Source organism: Mastigoproctus giganteus, chromosome 12 (assembly GCF_048544385.1).
Source record: "Mastigoproctus giganteus isolate SK-2022 chromosome 12, ASM4854438v1, whole genome shotgun sequence".
Taxonomy (NCBI): domain Eukaryota; kingdom Metazoa; phylum Arthropoda; class Arachnida; order Uropygi; family Thelyphonidae; genus Mastigoproctus; species Mastigoproctus giganteus.
This window is the reverse complement of record NC_143586.1, coordinates 139,322,659-139,341,723: the sequence shown is the minus strand read 5'-3', so window position 1 is coordinate 139,341,723 and position 19,065 is coordinate 139,322,659.

Genomic DNA, 19,065 nt, shown 5'->3' with positions numbered 1-19,065 from the left:
TCGATTAGGATGCCTAAATATTTATTTTTGGATACATATGGGATTTGAGGGTTGTCTATCAAGATCTTAGGAGGTCAATTATAGTTAAAATGAGCTTTGAAGTTCATGAATTTGGTCTTTGTTGGTGATATTTTTAGTTTGTTAAGTTATTCCATACAAATAGATCATTTAATATAATTTGCATTTTTTCCTCGAGTATCCTCCTCGAACGGCCCTCAACGACAATTACTAAGTGTTCGGCGTAAGCGATTTTCATAGCCTCCTCATGGTATTTTGTCACCCACTGATCTAAGACTGCGTTCCAGAGGAAAGGCCCCAGTACCGACCTCTGAGGGCATTTCTCTGGAAACGGTAGCTGAATACACTAGGTGTTTTGCAGAAATTCTGATGGATCTGTCTTGGAAGCAAGACCTGATGATTTTATAAGAATGGTTGTCCCATCTTCCCAAGTGCAGTGACACAAAGGCACTCTACCACCATACCGTGTCAAAAGCCCCCTCAAAGTCAATGAACACTGCCAACACGTACTTAGCTTGGGAGTTTTCTACATAGTTCTTGAGGGTGGCAATGGCATCTTCTGTTGAAGAAGCTTTTTTAAACTCGAACTGATTAATTGAACATAGATAGTTATCCTGTAACGTTTTTTGTATTCTTGGAGAGAGCAGCTTTTCAAAACGTTTTCCCAAGTTTGCCAATAGGGAGATTGGGCTGTATGCCCTGGGATTAGAGGTCGACTTCCCAGGCTTATGTAAAACTTTAATTAGGGCAATCTTCCACAGTCTTGGAAAGACTCCCTCGATATAACACTTGTTCATGAGATTGAGGAGAATTTTAGGGAATAGGTCATAAAATTTGACTATTATCTGGTTTTCTATCAGATCCATCCCTGGACTTTTTTACTGTTTAGTTTGGAAACAACTGTTCCTAGTTGAACAAGAGTAAAAGGATTGACGTCACATTTTCCAATATATTGTTGATTGTCTCTTCTAATTTCTGCTTGTTCGGGAGAATCATCCTCTGGATTGTCTTGAGGAAAAAGCTTATTTACAGTAGTATCAACAGTAGAGTACCAGTCGGTAATTTCTTGTCCGTCCACTATAACAGTGTTATATATGTCTCCGGAGATTAACTTGTTCCTGGAAATCTTGTATACTAAACTCCACGGATCGGTGTTTCCCGTGTTACGAAGAAATTTTTGCCAACATTCAATTTTTGCAACTGCGACGGCTTTATGTAACCTTTTCCTTAGATCACTGTAATGTTGTTTCAATCTCTGGACATCATGGTAAGTTTTCCTAGCATTCATGGTTTGGGTTCTTAATGCAGTAACTTCCAAAGTCCACCAGGGGACAGATGGGCGTCTGGATTGTTAAGGTTCAGCAGAGTAGCTCATAGCAAGGAATAAGTGTGACTGAACATACTTTGAATATTCTATGGCAGATAAGGAATTTAAAGTAGAAGCCACCTCAGGACAAAAGAACAAATTTAGAAAATTCTTAAACTTCTCCCATTTAATTTTTTTCATGGAATATCTTCTCAAGTTCACCAGCGGTAGATCCGCATTTCTAACTGTAGGTTTGATACTGAATACTATAGCGTTATTAAATCTGTGTTAATAAGTGATGGTTGAACATTCCAATTAGTTATCTGTCCGTCCAGTTTAACAGAGTGATAGTTGCATCAATGTTTGATGTTCCATTTAAGGACGAGAATGTGTAAGATCTGTTTGGCAAATTTTGAACTACTAAATTGTAAGACAATATTAAATCTTCCACAGCAGAACCTCTGTTGTCTGAAATTCTGGTGTGCCAAAAAGATGATTTTGCATTTAAATCAGCGCATATAGTTAAATTCCCTGAAGCAAATTTGTGCAAATGCGATCCAGCTGATGTAAGGACGTTTGAATATCTGCTGACGAAGGGAAATATACAGAAACTAGATGAAAGGGAATAATTGGAGGCGAGATCAGAAGACAAGTTACAGTGCCTGTACACTCTCCCGAGATGGTTGTCACTACTAATTCAGGATTGCATATTGCTATTGCAGTTTCAGGAGGGCTTTCTATAGAATGAACAATTCTGAGGGATAACCGGAATCCCATAACCCTGTGAATCAAGCCCCCAACATGAGTCGAATAATAAGGTTCTTGAAAACATATAAGATCATAATTATTTTCAATCATCGTCACTCTTACTTCATCCATCACCACTCGTGAACGCTGGCAGTTTATTTGTAGTATTTTTATACCCTCAAATTCACACCCACAACGTCAGAAAAATTTGTAGTGGCCGTATTGTTCATTATGAGTTTTTGGTTTACTAGTGCAACAGCTCGTTTATACTCCGGACAGTTATTGTCTCGGACTGAATGTTGACAATCTCTGTTGCGTCTTTTACTATTGACACACGGAGGGGGTTCTTCCTTGTGTGTGCATTCAGGAAACACATGCGTACTGCCTCCACCGTGGCCACAAGACACGGTCTTATGTGTGCAATTTAAAGCTAAATGGCCATAGGCCAGACAGCAGAAACATTCAGTAACCACTGTGAATCGACGGAATTTATGTGAAGTGAAACCAAGAAAGATGCGATCATTCTGTATTAAGCGTTTAAAAATTTGGGTGGTGAATCCTATTACCCAGTTTGTTATTTTATTTCCAGAGCCTGAATTAAATCTGAACGTTGTACCTTTTTTAACTTCCTCTCGTTCAAACCCATGATCTTTTAGGTTCTTTATAAACAAATATTCTAAAATATTCTCCTTTGTATATTCTTTCGGCACACCGTAAATTAAAACCGTGGGGTCTAGTAACCGTGGTTTGTCCATAGACAAACCTGCATTTGTCAGCTGCATTATTTTGCTAATTTTATTTGCATCCATGGGATTAGTAGTTTCAATTAAGAGACCTTTGTTTCTTTGTAACCTGATATTTTTAATTTTAATATCTTGATGTTCTTTTTTGAACACCTCTGTCACTTTAATTCTAACATCCTGACTGCATGAAATTTCAGAATCGGCATTCGGTCTCAATATAATGATGTTGTTAGGGTCATTAAAGTTATTTTTTAATCGGGGAATAACACGTTCGTCCAAAGGAAGTTTAGAAAAATTATGTTGTAATTGTTTATCTTCTCCTCTATGTTTATGTATAATATTTTCAGTACTTTGAATGCCTGCTGCAGCAGCAATTGATCTTCTAACTGCTTCAGCAAAGGTACGCTCTTTGGGTTGGTCCTTGAATAGATGGTGAAAAATCTCAGTGCGTATTGTAATTCTGATGTTTTTACGTTCAATCGTTTATTGTTGATCAATAATGCATTCGTAAGTGACTTTAGGTCTGACCACAAACGATGTATATAGTTTGAGGCTGCTTTAGTGACTTTGCTGCTATCTGCAGATAAAAATTCTCCGAGTGCGTGTTTAATCTTGGTGATTGTTGAAAGTACCACCGAGGTATGTATTTTGCACGAATTCTTGTACATTAGCCAAAGCGTTGGCAACTGTGTCTTTGCTTTCATCTTTGTTTTGATTTGGATTTTTATCCAGGTCAGAAGTACTGGGATCAGAAGCAGATGAAACAGATTTATCAGCTGCCGAATTATCCTGATCATTTCTTATTTTTAATATTATGGGATGTGTTTTACCAGCTGATTTAGTAGGCTCATCTGCAACCGACGAAGACAAGTCCCCTTCAGAATCAAGCACAGCTGTTACATAAGAATCCATAGTGTTGTGTTGATGAATGAAAAACAGTGCACACAATATATATAATTTAAAATAATATTCCAGTCCTCCCTGAAATTAAAATATTTTGTATTACTCCAATTTGAATTTATATTCTTTTAAGTTATTCTTCAGGTCTGGATCCTTGTATTCATATTACTTACCAATAACCTTTTAAAAAATAACAATATATAAAGTTTTTATATACTGGAAAACTATGGTCTGTCTAACCAGCTGGATGAAAAATTGCATAAATTTTTTGAAATTGCAAAGTAATGAGTTTTCGAAAATAGCCCAAAAGAGCCCATATTTCATTTATATTTCTATGTAGTGGTATGAGAATACTATCCACTAATACACTAAATCACTTTGAGGGTCTTATATTTTCTATTTGAATTATATTATTCTGAATTATTCTATGTAGATGGCGCTACTGACAAGATGGCCACTACCAAGAAAGTTTTCCCTCCAAAAACATCAGTAAGGACTTCCTATTGGCATCTTCAATTAAGTACAATGGCTGCCAATGCTTTTACTATGTGACTCTATGTTACACTACAGGTAGTCAGCCACGTTTGTCTTGGGTATACCATGCGCTTTCAGAATTAACATTGAAAGTCTAGGGAGAGATTCATTAAAAAAAAAAATTACAAGTCTGTAAATTTTTATCTGCTTATTTCTTAACAGCCCCTTTACCAATCTTTACCAAACTTACATCACTAAACTCACCAATACTTCGTAAAAGCGATGTGACATTTCTTCAGTAATGGGGTGGCCTAGATCCGTAGATATATTCAACAAAAGCAGGAGCACATAAACACAATGTCATGGGAGGCTTGAATCGCACTCTATCATTAGCAACTACTCCAGATCAACGAAGAATTCAGCAAGGATATTATGATGGAATTTGGTTTAGACAAAGGCAAGACCCAAGGATTGCGTCAGGGAAAATTTGCCAACAGAAACTTATGCAGAGTGGAAAAGAGATCGAAGCCATGACAGACGGAGAGGTCTGCAAATATTTGGGGATGATGCAGGCTCAGCAGTTACAGCACTAGGAAATTAAGACCTGCCTGACCGAAAAATACCATCAGAAACTCAGAAGCCTGCTGAAAGTAAAGCTGAACGGAGGGACCACATTTAAAGCCATGGACACGTATGTAGTCCCAGTGCTAACATACTCCTTCGGAGCCGTAGATTGGACTAACACTAACTGGAGGATATCATGAGAAAGACAAGGACAATGATGACCAAGAGCCGCCAACACCACCCAAGAGCTGCCGAGGAGGGACTCACAACTGCCCGGGAAGAAGGAGGAAGGGGTCTCCCCAACCAGGAGGTACAAACGAAGCTAGAACGATAGGGAGAGAAGAAACTACAAGCACACTACAATGTTTTCCATCAGGGTCACATAGATAAAATTGCTTCCAATGCATGGCTCACGAGCGGGACGCTCTTCCCCGAGACTGAAGGATTCATGCTCGCCGTCAAGGCCAGGTAATCAACACCAGGAACTATAGAATATACTTCGCCAAGGAGACGGAGTGTGAGATTATACATGTTAACGATGCAACTTGGCCTCAGAAACAATCCAACACATCACCGCGGAATGCAAGGTGATCACCCAGGCTGAGTAGAATCATATACACGACCAGGTAGCCAGGATAATATTTCAGAAGCTAGCAAGGAAATACTAGTTGATCGAAGGTAGTGTACCGTACTACAAGTACGAAACCCAGGCAGTAGTAGAGATCCGAACCCACAAGCTGTACTGGGGCCGCGCCATAATAACAGATAGGACAATCCCGCACAACAGACTGGACATAACCCTTGTGGACAAGAAGGAAAAGGCTACCTATCTGATTCACATAGCAGTACCAAACACTTGCAACCTGCAGAAAGCCTACTGGGAAAAATCAGGAAGTACACGAACCTAAGACAGAGGAGATCAAAGACATGTGGCAGATGCAAAAAGTAACGATCATCGTGTCAACCACAGGTATGGTGCCAAAGACCATTCATAACAGCCTTGCAGCAATAGGTCTCTCAGCGAACAAATACATGGAACTCCAGAAAGACGCAATCGTGACACTTTAGCATTAGCATTAGTAGAGACATGACATTTGATGCAAGAAAGCAAGCTTATGCAGCATCAGCCAAAAAAAAAAAACCCACTTCCACTTCACCCCTCTGTTCGTTCAAAATACCTGTCCAGCTGAGCCTTAAACTTATTTAGGCTATCAACCTCCACCACAAGGGATGGAAGTCTGTTCCACCAACCAACCACCCGCTGGCTAAAAGCAAATTTCCGCACGTCAATCCTACATCTGTCTTTCCTCAATTTGAATTTATGCCCTCTCAGGTGATTCTTCCGAGCCAGAGGAAGAATCCCATCAGCATTGAGCATGCTTAAACCATTCAAGGCTTTATACACCTCTATCAGATCACCTCGCTGGTGCCTAGTCTCCAGACACTGTAATTTGCAAAATTTAAGCCTTTCTTCGTAAGAGCACCCCTTTGTTCCATTCACTAATCTTGTTGCCCTTCTCTGTACTCGTTCCAGCAGCTCTACATCCTTCTTGAAAAGAGGCCTACAGACCTGTATACAGTACTCTAGGTGTGGCCTGACCATTGCCTTATACAATGGAATAATCACCTCCTTATTCCTGCTGGAAAAATTCCTGAATATCATTGACAATACTCCATGAGCTACTCTTGCAGCCCGTCTGCACTGCTCAGAGAACTTCATATCTGCCTGCACAACCACCCCCAAGTCCCTTTCATTCTCTACCACTGTCAGTGTAGTACCAGAGTTGATACGTTGCTCTGGTGTTGCTGTTTCCCATATGTAGTACTTTACATTTGTCAATGTTAAACTTCATTTGCCACCTCTCAGCCCATCTGCTCAACCTTTCCAGATCCTGTTACAGCAGCATAGTGTCAGTAGTGTCCTTGACAACCCTGCCAACCTTTGTATCGTCTGCAAACTTAGACATTAAGCTTGATATACCATCATCAATATCATTTATAAATACAGAAAACAATAATGGACCCAACACTGAGCCCTGAGGGACTCCACTAATAACATTATTCCACGATGAGCAGTGTCCATTGATTACCACTCTCTGTTTTCTCCCCCTCAACCACCCCTTTATCTATAGCAGCAATTTGCCTCCAATGTCACACTGCTCCAATTTGTGTAGCAGTCTTCCATGTGGAACAGTATCAAAAGCCTTTCTAAGATCCAAGTATATAATATCAAAGTTATTCCCTGCATCCAGTTCTTTTGTGACTGCATCATAGTATCCAATCAAGTTGGTCAGGCAAGACTTCCCCTTAACAAAACCACGCTGTGTCTGAGCTATAACTGAAGTGTTGTCTAAATGATCCTGCAGTGCTTCTTTAATCAGTGCCTCCATTAATTTTCCTGGAACAGAAGTTAAGCTCACAGGTCTATAATTACTTGTGTCAGCCTTTGATCTTCCTTTGTGAATTGGGGTCACATTTGCACATCTCCAGTCTATGGGTATCTCCCCTGAGTCCAAGGAAGCTCTCATAATTATGGCTAAGGGTTTGCTTACTTCCTTTGCTGCCTCCTTTAATATAACTGTATAGATCCCATCCACCCCGGGTGCCTTTCTTGTGTTTATCTTCAACAGTTTCTCCTCCACTTTACTCCCAGTTATTTCAAGATTCTGTAGCTTACTGCTAGAGTTGAATACACCTCTGGCATTTCCCTCGCTGAATAACTCCTCATGTGTGAATGTCGATGCAAAATATTCATTTAGTTTGTTAGCTACCTGAGCAGGATCATCAACAGTTGACACATCAATATCAAGTGGACCAATCTGATTCATCCCCTTCCTTCTAGAGTTTACATAAGTAAAGAACTCTTTGCTGTTTTTCTTTGCATCCCTTGCCAAGGATTTCTCGTAATCTGCCTTCGCCTGCCTAACCTCCTTTGTAACTTGGTTGCATATCAACTTGTATCTATCATAGGCTTCTGTGTCATGTGTTAATATGTAAGTATCCCATGCATTTTTCTTCGCTGCCATATGCCTCATTAGTTCATCTGACATCCATTTTGGCCTAAACCTTGAACAATATTTCTTAGTTGGTATGTAAAGCCTAGTAGCTTCCAAGATTAGTTCTTTGAATGCTTCCCATTTTGAATTTGCTGTTGGTAACATCGTCAGGTGGTCCCACTGTATAGAATTAAAATACTGCCTCAATCCATCGTAGTCGCCTTTACGAAAGGAATAACCCTTCCCTTTACCCCTAATGGTAGTTACCTCTTTGAGTAAATCCCACTTCAGCACACTGTGATCACTGCCACCTAGTGGTTCATTTATCTGCAGATTCTTAATGCATGAAGAATCACTGCTGATAATCAAATCAAGAGTATTACTCCCTCTAGTTGCCTCCCGAACATGCTCATGTAGAAATCAATCATCCAATAAATCGACAAAAGCCCTACTAGTGTGTGAGTAACCAGCCCCCAAATTCCAGTCAATATCTGGGAAATTAAAATCTCCCATTATAAGAATCTCTGATTTACTGGCCCACTCTGTTTCCCTGTACAGTTCCTTATTATACTCATCAGAGTCATTAGGTCTATAGCACACTCCTACTCTCAATTTTGATCTCCCAATGCTTATGTCACAAACTGACTCAACACTGCACTGTCCAGCGATGTCGACTGGCTTCACTTCCTTGGTTTTTATGTGTTTCTTAACTAATAGCATAACCCCTCCCCTCTTCCTATCCTGTCTATTCTTTCTGTAGACGTTGTACTCCCCAAATTGCAGTTCTGCATCCCTTATATCTGTGTGACACCACGTCTCTGATATCCCAACAATATCTGCCTTCGATGTTTTGAGCAATACCTCAAATTCATCAAATTTATTTACTAAACTCCTAGCATTGGTGTACACGCAAGTATACGTGCACCTGTTTCTATTCTTAGCTACCCTAACACAACCCATGTGTTTACTTGTACCGCAATGGCTCCCAGCAGTCTCTGAAATACAATGCATCTTGTTTTTCAGGCTTCTGCTCGATCTAATAGAAGCAGTGCAAGAATCTCTTTCACCTCTGCCAGTGGCTACTGTCAATGTATTGTTCTTTGTCTCTCCCCAAGCTAGCAGTTTTCCGACCCACCTAACACTGCCTCGATAGCATCAGCAAATATTCTTGCACCCTTTCTATTTAAGTGTATCCCATCCCTGTAGAAGCAATCTCTCCTGTTAACAAGTACAGTCCAGGCTGAAAAAAAATTCTACCCCTTGTAGGATTGTCAGAGAGTTCCTCGACCAACAGTAACATCAGATATAACAACAACCACCCTGTCTACTTGGTAGCAATTCCCGTCATGAGGTGGAACCCCCAATCAGGGGGAAATAATATGAGCAGCAATAATAATAATAATAATAATAAAAATAAAGAAAACAGAAGGAATCGCCAGCTTGGAAAAAAACACTTAAGCAGAAAACAGAAGAATTAAGGGTCAAGATAGGTCACTTGACCCAGAACCAACAGGGTAACAGAAGTAAGAAATTGATTGGAAAGATGAAGAGCATCCTCAAGAGAGACAGCGTCCACAGCAAACATGAGACCAGAAATCAGAAAATAGGAGAATGCTTGGACACACTGAAGCAGAATCTCCTCGCAATCAGCCCGAGTATACACTGATACAAAGAGAGCTCCCAGAGGAAACTAAAGAACCGAATCTTCGATGAGGACCAAAGAGTCTTCTACAGGATACTTTTTGAATATGAAAAGCAGAAAACGGACCACCCGAGAAGAAGCCGATCGAAGAGTTCTGGGGAAATATCTGGAGCAGTGACGTAAGACATAATAGTAGGGCGCCCTAGACAGAAGTAAAACGAAAGAAAACGAAGGAGGTACAAGAGATGAGAGAGTGGGAGATTCGAGAAGAAGAAGTAAAACAGTCGAACAGGAACACCGACAACTGGCGAACCCCGGGAATTCATAACATCCACAGCTATTGGTTCAAGAAGCTCAACTGCACACAGAAGCACCTAGCAGAGCAATTCACTCGAATGACAAGCAACCCGGAGATAATCGCGGAGTTTCCCACTGAAGGAGTCACATATCTGAAGCCTAAAGACGAAGATACAAGAAAGTGGGCGATATACAGGCCAATCACTTACCTCCCAACGATGTACAAGATCCTGACTAGTTCCATGACTTAGAAGATGTCAGACCACTTTGAGAGTGTCAGAACATAATTGTCGAACAGCAGAAAGGATGCAAGCGTAGGAGGACAAAGGATTCAAGGAACAATTAACCATCGATGCCGCAATTATGGAGCAATCGTTCAAGAGGCACCGCAACCTATACACGGCCTACATCGATTACCGCAAGGCCTTCGACTCCGTAACTCATAGCTGGCTAATAGAGACCCTGAAGATCTACAAGGTCAATCCGATAGTGACAAACTTCCTAGGAACAACGATGGCGAAATGGAGTTCCACCATTAAGGTCGAGAACAACACAACCAGGCCAATCCCCATTAGAAAAGAAATCTTTCAGGGAGCTGCTCTGAGCTCACTATGGTTCTGTCTAGCACTCAACCCGCTATGTACCAGGCCTAACAGCAGCAATTTTGGATATAACCTCAAAGAAGGAACAACCTGTACACCATCACCCACCTGATGTACTTGGATGACACCAAGCTCTACGGAGCAACCTAGAAACAACTCAGCAACTACTCCGGATCATCGAAAAATTCAGCAAAGACATCAGGATGGAATTTCGTCTAGAAAAATGCAAGACCAACACAGTGCACTAGGGAAAATTAGTTGGTCGAAACTATCAGATCCTGACTGGTAAAGATATCGAAGCTATGACAGAAGTGGAGACCTAAAAATACCTAGGGATGATGCAGGCTGAGCAGTTAGAGCACAATTAAATCAAGAAGTACCTGACCGAAAAATATCATCAGAGACTCAGAAGACTGCTGAAAGCAATATTGAACAGAGGGAACATAGTTAAACACTTATGCAGCTCCAGTACTAACATACAAATTCGCGGTCATAGATTGGACTAACATCGAGCTAGATGATATCATGCAACAGATAAGGACAATGATGACCAAGAGTCGCCACTACCACCCGAAGTCAGCAGTGGAGAGAATAACAATACCTTGGAAAGTGGGAGGAAGAGGACTGATAGAACAACAGAAAATAGCGATAGTTAAACTGAAGGCTTACTTTGAGAACAACACAGCACCACTCCACCAGGTCATAAGGAAAAATAGGTAAGTGGTATACTCCAGTCAACCTAAGCGAGGAAACACCTCCCGCCCAGACAGTACAAGACACGAAGTTAGAAAGATGGACAAAGAAGACACTCCAAGGATGATACTACAAAGATCTGCATGAAGATCACATCGACACCATTGCTTCGAATGCATGGCTCACAAGCGGGACGCTCTTCTCCGAGACTAAAGGATTCATGCTGGCCATCCAAGACCAGGTAATCAACATCAGAAACTATAGAAAATGCATCGCAAAGGAGCCCGTAATGTCAGATGACACATGTCGACAATGGAACCTGGCCTCAGAAACGATCCAATACATCACCGCGGGGTTCAAGGTGGTCACCCAGACTGAGTATACTCATAGACACGACCATGTAGCCACCATAATACATCAATATCTAGCGAGAAATACCAGTTGACCAAAGAAAGTGAACTATACTACAATACGAACCCCAGGCAGTACTAGACACCCGAACCCACGAGCTGTACTGAGACTGCGCCATAATAACAAATAAGACCATCCCGCGCAACAAACCAGAAATAACTCCTGTGGACAAGATAGAAAAGGCTACCTACCTGATTGATATAGCGGTGCCAAACACTAGCAATGTCCAGAAAACTCATGAGGAAAAAATGGGGAAGTACACGAACCTGAGACGTGAGATCAAGGAGATGTGGCATGTACAAGAAGTAACAACCATCCCAATCATCGTGTCAACTACCGGTATGTTACCAAAGACTCTACATAGCAGCCTTGTAGTAATAGGTCTCCTAGAGAACCCCTACAAGGAACTCCAGAAAGTCTCAATCCTGAACACCTGTGGGATAATCAGCGGTTTCCTCGACCGACAGTAACAACAGACATTACAACCACCTTGTGTACTTGGTAGCAGTACCCATCACGGAGTGAAACCCCCAATCAGGGAGAAATAATATAAGAGCAACAACAACAACAACAATAATAATAATAATAATAATAATAATAATAATAATAATAATAATAATAATAATAATAATAATGTATCCATATTTTGTTCTGCTGATGCGACCTCCATTTTCTCTCAACAGTTTGGGTTCAATCTTAATTAGCTGACTTTTCCAGATTTATTAGCTCCACTGCCACATATGAAAACATTTTTGCCATTTCCTTATTTAAAAAAAAAAAAAAAATGGAAAACGTTGTTATTCCTCATTGGTCAATGGTGCATTTAACAAATGCGTTGCTATATATTCCTGTAACTTATGGTACTCATGGGGCCAGTTCACTCTGATAATGAAAGTAGAGATTTTTATGAAATTTATTTATCTGTAATTATCACTCTCCTTGAAGTCTAGTTGCAGATTTATAATGATCACGTGATCAGTTTACTTAGGTATTTGCCAAATGCCATCTTAATATATAGGGCTTTAATTATTAGCTAAATAAATTATCACGACATTCACGTGAATTGAGGTTGTCACAGACATTCTCTCAGATATGCCAGACAAGCTGTACTTTAGCATTAGCATTAGCATTAGCATTACCAGAGCCATATGATGCAAGGAAGAAAGTTTATGCAGCATCAGCAAAAAAAAAAAAAACAAAAAAACTTCTAATTCATCCCTCCGGTCGTTCGAAATACCTGTCCAGCAGGGCCTTAAATTTATTTAGGCTATCAACTTCCACAACATGGGATTGAAGTCTGTTCCACCAACCAACTACCCGCTAGCTAAAGGCAAATTTCCGCACATCTGTACTACATCTGTCTTTACTCAATTTGAATTTATGCCCTCTCAGCTGATCATTCTGAGCAAGAGGAAGAATCACATCAGCATTGAGCATGCTCAAAACATTCAAGGCTTTATACACCTCTATCAGATAAGCATAATCGCTGGGAGTCTAAAACGCTGATGGAACTGATATTCGGGTGAAACTCAAGTCCAGTGGACCCAATTTCGGCGAAGTCCGGACGGTCTGTGGCAGCCAAATCCTCTGCTTGCACGTTCACGTTGGCAGGACTGTTAGTAATCCTGGGTATAACCTCCATGCACAAGTACATGGTGGGTGACCACCCAGATGTGAACCAACGTAAGCAGGGGTCGAGATGTGGCGCCCGTACCATATGGAAGAACGCCGCCCCTCTACGTTACCAGGCAATACTAGGTGGTAGATGACTCTCGTCAACCGGTGCCATACTACCACTTTGCTTATTGGAGGCTTGAAGTGGTGGAACCCATGTTTAGTCTTTAGAGCTAAGTTCCAGTCAACCCTTCCCCATCTCTTCCATCATCCAGTATAATTGACGACTTTTGAGGTTATGATGAACATCGTGGCGAGATCCAATATTCCTTCCTTTTGGAGAGTACTGCTATAAAACGGTGTTCGCAGGCCGGCCGCTAGTTAGTACACTGTACCGAACCTATTGGTAACTCTCTAGGAGGCTTTCGGATCAGCTAGTGTATAATCTTGCTACCTCTACTCTGCGTCTGCGTGTGTAGCACAGTGATATCGTCACCGTCCTCCCCACACCGGGTGGAAAAGGCCTGGGTTCGAATCCCGTCGATGACGCGAAGAACTTTAGTAGGCTCTTTTCACTCCGTGGCTGAGTTAGTCAGTCTCAGGCGTAGATAGCAAGGTTTTTTTGCCTCAGAAACTGGGTTTTTTTCGTCCAGAAAAACAGGCAAATCGACCAGAGAACACAGGCAATTTACAGACACTAATACGGGATAATGTAATCATTTACTGGTAACACTAATATAGTAATTTTTTTTTTTTTTTTTTATGAAAACCCCAAACACGAAAGGTATCAAAACCTATAGTACTTCGTACCGTGCATGGGTTGAAGGAGAAGTATGGGGAAAGGGGATGCTGGAAACTTTGCTCTAGAGACTAAACATGGGTTTTGCCACTTCAATCCTCCAATAAGCAAAGTGGTGGTATTTCACCGGTTGATGAAATTCATCTACCATCTACACCTCTACTCTGCCTAGTGACTGGAGGGAGCCCGAGTAGTGTGTATTCGAGGAGCATTGTCGAGGCCATGTTATGTCAAGGATCTGGGTATATTCTTGCCATGTGTACGCCGTATCCAAAAATTTCATTACTTGATACAGAATGTCCCATCGACTTTTTCTTACTATTGAATACGCCATGAATTGTCAAACTAATAGAGCAAGCTTATCTTCGAAAAAATGTAAACGACCCAAACACTTCCTTATTCATTTTAGAAATATACGTGGTCTAAATTCTAATCTCAACATTGTCCTTTTTCAATTTGCATTCTGCCAAACCCCATGTACTTTTTCTGTCAGAATCCCATTTATCAGTTGATTCAACTACTGCTCATCTCAGATGCCCAAATTATTCGCTGTATGATTTCTTTGACCTTACACATATTGTTCATTTAACTCTAAGAATACCAGACAATCCTAGTCATACAACCAACCTGCTTGATATTTTTCTCAAAAACAACCCTTCTAAGTACACCGTCGAAGTGAGATGTCCTTTAGGCTCTTCAGATCACAACTTGGTGATTGTCTCTTCTCCAATGGAGCCTTTATCTCATTGCTATACCTAACCTTGTGTTGTTGGGCATTATCAGAATTCTTAATGGGATTACTTGCTAGATTTATTTTCTTCTTTTCCTTGGTCGGATTACTGTTTCAAAACTTCTGATGTCAACGTCTGCTCAGATCGTGTCAGTGAAATTATTCTTGTAGGAATGGAATCCTTTATCCCACACTCCACTTTAAAATCTCGTCCTTTATCTAAACCTTTGTTTTCTAATAAATGTGCTAAAGCTGTTCAAGAGAAGAATGTTGCATATCGTAATTGGCTTGTTACTAATTCTTCAGTTTCATTTTCTGCCGACACTAAAACTCGCAACAATTGTAAAGCAATTATTAATCTGTCGAAACTGGTGTTCGAACAGGCTAAGAGTAGAAAACTTGCTTCTTGCCCTAATGGTAGCCGTGCATTTTGGTCTCTTGCCAAAGCTGTTGGCCCCAACTTTTGCCCATCTCTGGTCGCACCTCTCTCCAACCCAGATGGTTCCGTTGTCACTTCAGCCAAGGATAAAGCTGACCTGCTATCATCCTAATTTTCTTCCAACACACGTAGTAATGATCTTGGTAAAACACCTCCCACCATTCCCATCACGCTCCATTCAATGCCTCCTGTAGTCTTCCTTTAAAAGTATGTCAGAAGGATTTTGATGAATCTTGATGCTAAGAAAGCTCCAGGTCCCAATGGTATTTCTCCACTTGTTCTCGAAACTTGTGCTCCTGAACGTACAGCATCTCCTTTTTTCACTTTCTTATTCCAAAGATGTTTTTCCTTCTACATGGAAATTTGCTCATACCCAGCCAGTTCCAAAAATGGTGACAAATCCCTCCTATCCAATTATTGTCTCATTGCAATTATTTCTACTCTTTCTAAAGTAATGAATTAACCCCCCAACCCCCCAACTTTTAAACTACCTAGAAACCTTTCGTCTGATCAACCATCGCCAGTATGGATTCCGTCAGTGTCGATCCTCTGGTGATATTCTGGCTTATGTTACCCATTTATGGACTAATTCAATGGAAAGGTTCAGTGAAACACAAGTAGTTGCTCTTGACATCTCATAGGCTTTCGATCGTGTTTGGCCTAAACGTCTTCTAAACAAGCTTCCATCTTATGGTTTTCCAGCTGTTTTTTGATAGTGTGTATCCAGTGGCTCTCTGTCTTCTAACTTCTCCACTAGTAATGGTGTCCCCCAAGGTTCAGTTCTTTCTCCCCACTCTTTTCCTTTTGTATATTAATGACCTTCTTTGATTGACTGGAAATCCTATCCATAGTTTTGCTGATGATAGGACATTGCATTCCACTTTCCATTTTGGGAAACCTTTCCCTGCTCAATCAGCTTCAACTTCTCGAAAATCTGCTACCGATTTGTTAAATTCCGATATTCAGGTAATTCTCCAGTGGGGCAAAGACAACTTAGTTGATTTTAATCCTTCTAAAACTCAGTCTTGCCGTATCTCTCGAAAAAGGATTCTTCTGCTTCTGTGCTTATCTTTGGCGACACTCCGATTTCTATGCAAAATTATGTATCTCTTTCGGGGATTACCCTGACTTCTAAACTCTGTTGTCACCAGCACATTAAAAATAAATAAATAAATAAATAAATAAATCTTTATTGTGAAGTAGAATTACAGCACAATATCCCATCACGGCGACGAGCGCCAGGGGTTCACATATAGATAACATAAGTACAAATTCGAATGGCTACAAAATATAGCGAACACATACAAAAGGCTACAAAATACAGATTACAAATGCAAAACGAAATACAAATACATCATAGAAACAAGGAGCTGAACACAAATAAAGAAAAACAAATACAACTTGGCAGTGATTCAGGTTTCAAGAGCTTTGATAAAGTTGTGTCTGTCCTTCTTTTTACTTATTATGGTGTCGATGTCAGCGTCCACACGGTTGAGGGCAGCGAGCATCTGCTTGGGCAGAAATCTTTCGGTGAGTACAAGCCTGTTGTGGTGAGCCACAAGTGCTGGTACCGACCTTAGGCTTGGCTGTGGAATCCTCCAAGAGCAAGCATTCCAAATATTTGGAGATGATATTTGGCCTGAGATGAGTTTGGCTGTGAAGCTTCTTTTCAACGATCAGGAACTTCAACCTCGGGATGTCGAGTGCTTGTGCCATCATGGTAGTTGTGGTAGCGAGAGGTAGCCGAAGCTTGTTATTCGCCCATTTCAGTAGCCAGTATTCAGCAGTGTACACCCGCTTAAGGTTTGTATGTGCAGCAGAGGCCCATATTTCTGCACCATAGAGAATGGCAGGGTAGACGGTGGAGGTGATGAACCTTTTAACAGTGGCAGGATGTCGGACGTGTAGCAGCTGCTGCTTTGAGATCCACCGTAGACGAGAAAATCTGGTACTGAGTTTGTCGATCTGGTTGACAAAGGACATCTTTTGGTCGAACAGAACGCCAAGGTCTGTGTGCGAGGGTACGTTTGGTATTCGTACCCCTGCGAGTGAAACGTTGAGTACTGTCGGCATGGATTTAAGGGAGAATATAACCTGAGCAGACTTCAGAGGGTTAATTTTTAGATTGAAATTTGCCAGGTACAATTCTAGATCCTTAAGTTGGGAATTGATCTTGTTGCTGAGCTGGGCGGGGTTGTCGCCAGGGTTAATTGGAGTCAGCAGTTTGAAGTCATCGGCATAGCATAGGAGACCATTCGTTGAGGCAATAATGGGCACGATGATGGCTGTGAACAGGACACCAGACAGGACACCCCCCTGCGGTACTCCAGCAGTAATGTCGCAGGATAGGGTATGTTGCTGCCGATGGAGAATAAGTATTCTGTGACTGAGAAGTGATTCCAAAAAGCACAGCATATCACCTCGAATGTGAAAATTCTCCTTAAGTAGGAGGAGCAAGGCCGGAAACGACACGGCATCAAAGGCTGCGCTTATGTCGAGGTATGTGGTTGCTAGCTCAGCTCTTTGTTCGAATGCTGAGAGAATACGTTCTGTGGTGGCTGCCAAGTTAGTGATTGATGATTTTCCTGCAATAGCATAGTGGATTTCAGGTGGTTTCGTCTGGAGGATTTGTTGAGTGATTGTGGGTAGCAAAGCCTTTTCAAGAGTTTTTAACAGACAAGAGGCAACTGATATGGGTCTGAAATGGCTGACGTTTGTGGCAAATTGGTTTTTGGGGATAGGGTACACTCTGTATTTATTCCACTGGGGTGGGAAATAATGCTCAGCGAGGCATCTGTTGTAGATCGAGAGAAGAGGGCCTATGATGAATGTGCTTAAGCATTTGATCATAAATTGTGGAATTCCATCCTCCCCAACAGTGGCTGTTGTGGGAAGGGAATTGATGGCACGTATGAGCTCCTGTTCCGTGATCTGGATAGTCCCTAGGACATCTGAAGGGCTTTCATAGTCAGGCTGGACAACTGTAGATGGGACTGTGGTTGTATTTGAAAATCTGGCGATGTATTTGGGCCATTCTTGAGGATCAAGCATGTGATTGAATCCACCATGTGGAGCAGCATAGAATGGCTTTCCTTTCTTCAGAGTGCGGTTAAGGTTCACTTGGATTGCGTCAGCTTTCTTTCGATTAAAGTGGGCCCTGGCACGGGAAAAGGCGATTCTGTCTTTACTGTCATTCGTATGCTTCCATTTCTTATGTAGGACTTGTTTCATTTTGAAGCTGTTGTTAAGATCAGCAGTCCACCACGATCTGGAACGGGGAGTTACTGTTATTCGTTTGGTGGCAGCATAGTCGGTGACGGATTTAATCCATTCAGACAGGAGTGTCACTGCAAGGCTGAGGTCGCAGTCAATGAGGACATCCCAAGGAATGCAAGATGCTGCTTCTACACAGAGTTGAGGATTAAGGTATTTAGGTGCTGAAACGTATTTGACTATTTTGTTGTCAGGGATGTTGAAGTTTGGCACCTGCAATGACCATGTCAAAACTATGGGCTGGTGATCAGACAGGAAGAATGCGATGGGATCATCCTCAGTTGTGCATGGTGTTGAAGCAAAAGCGAGATCCAGTAGGTTCAATCCCCTGGTGGGGTTCTCATTGACCCGTATCATGTTGATGGATTTGAAGAACTCGCAGAGCCTGATAAAGAGGTGATGTCGGTTTGGAGGCAGATTAAAATCACCACAAACAAGGCGTTGTGCAGACGGACGAAGATGGTTTAAGAGCCAATTCCCTAAATCTTCAATAATTTCAATTGTAGGCCCTGGGGGAATATACACAGATGCGATATCAATGTGGCTGGAGTGGAAGCGTAGCGAGACTATAATCGCTTCGAAATCTTCAGTTGTAGTTGAGGTCGAATTCTCATACGAGAATAGGGAGGTGTTGTACAGTATGGCTACTCCACCGCCTCTAGATTGCTCCCTGGATGCAGACAGCATGTTGTAACCAGCAATAGCTGAGCAGAAGAGTGTATCTTGATTAGGTTGAAGCCACGTTTCTGCGAGGCAGACCACATCAGCGACTTGGGAGAGGAAGATCTGTTCTGCTGAGTCTAGTTTGTTCCTAATG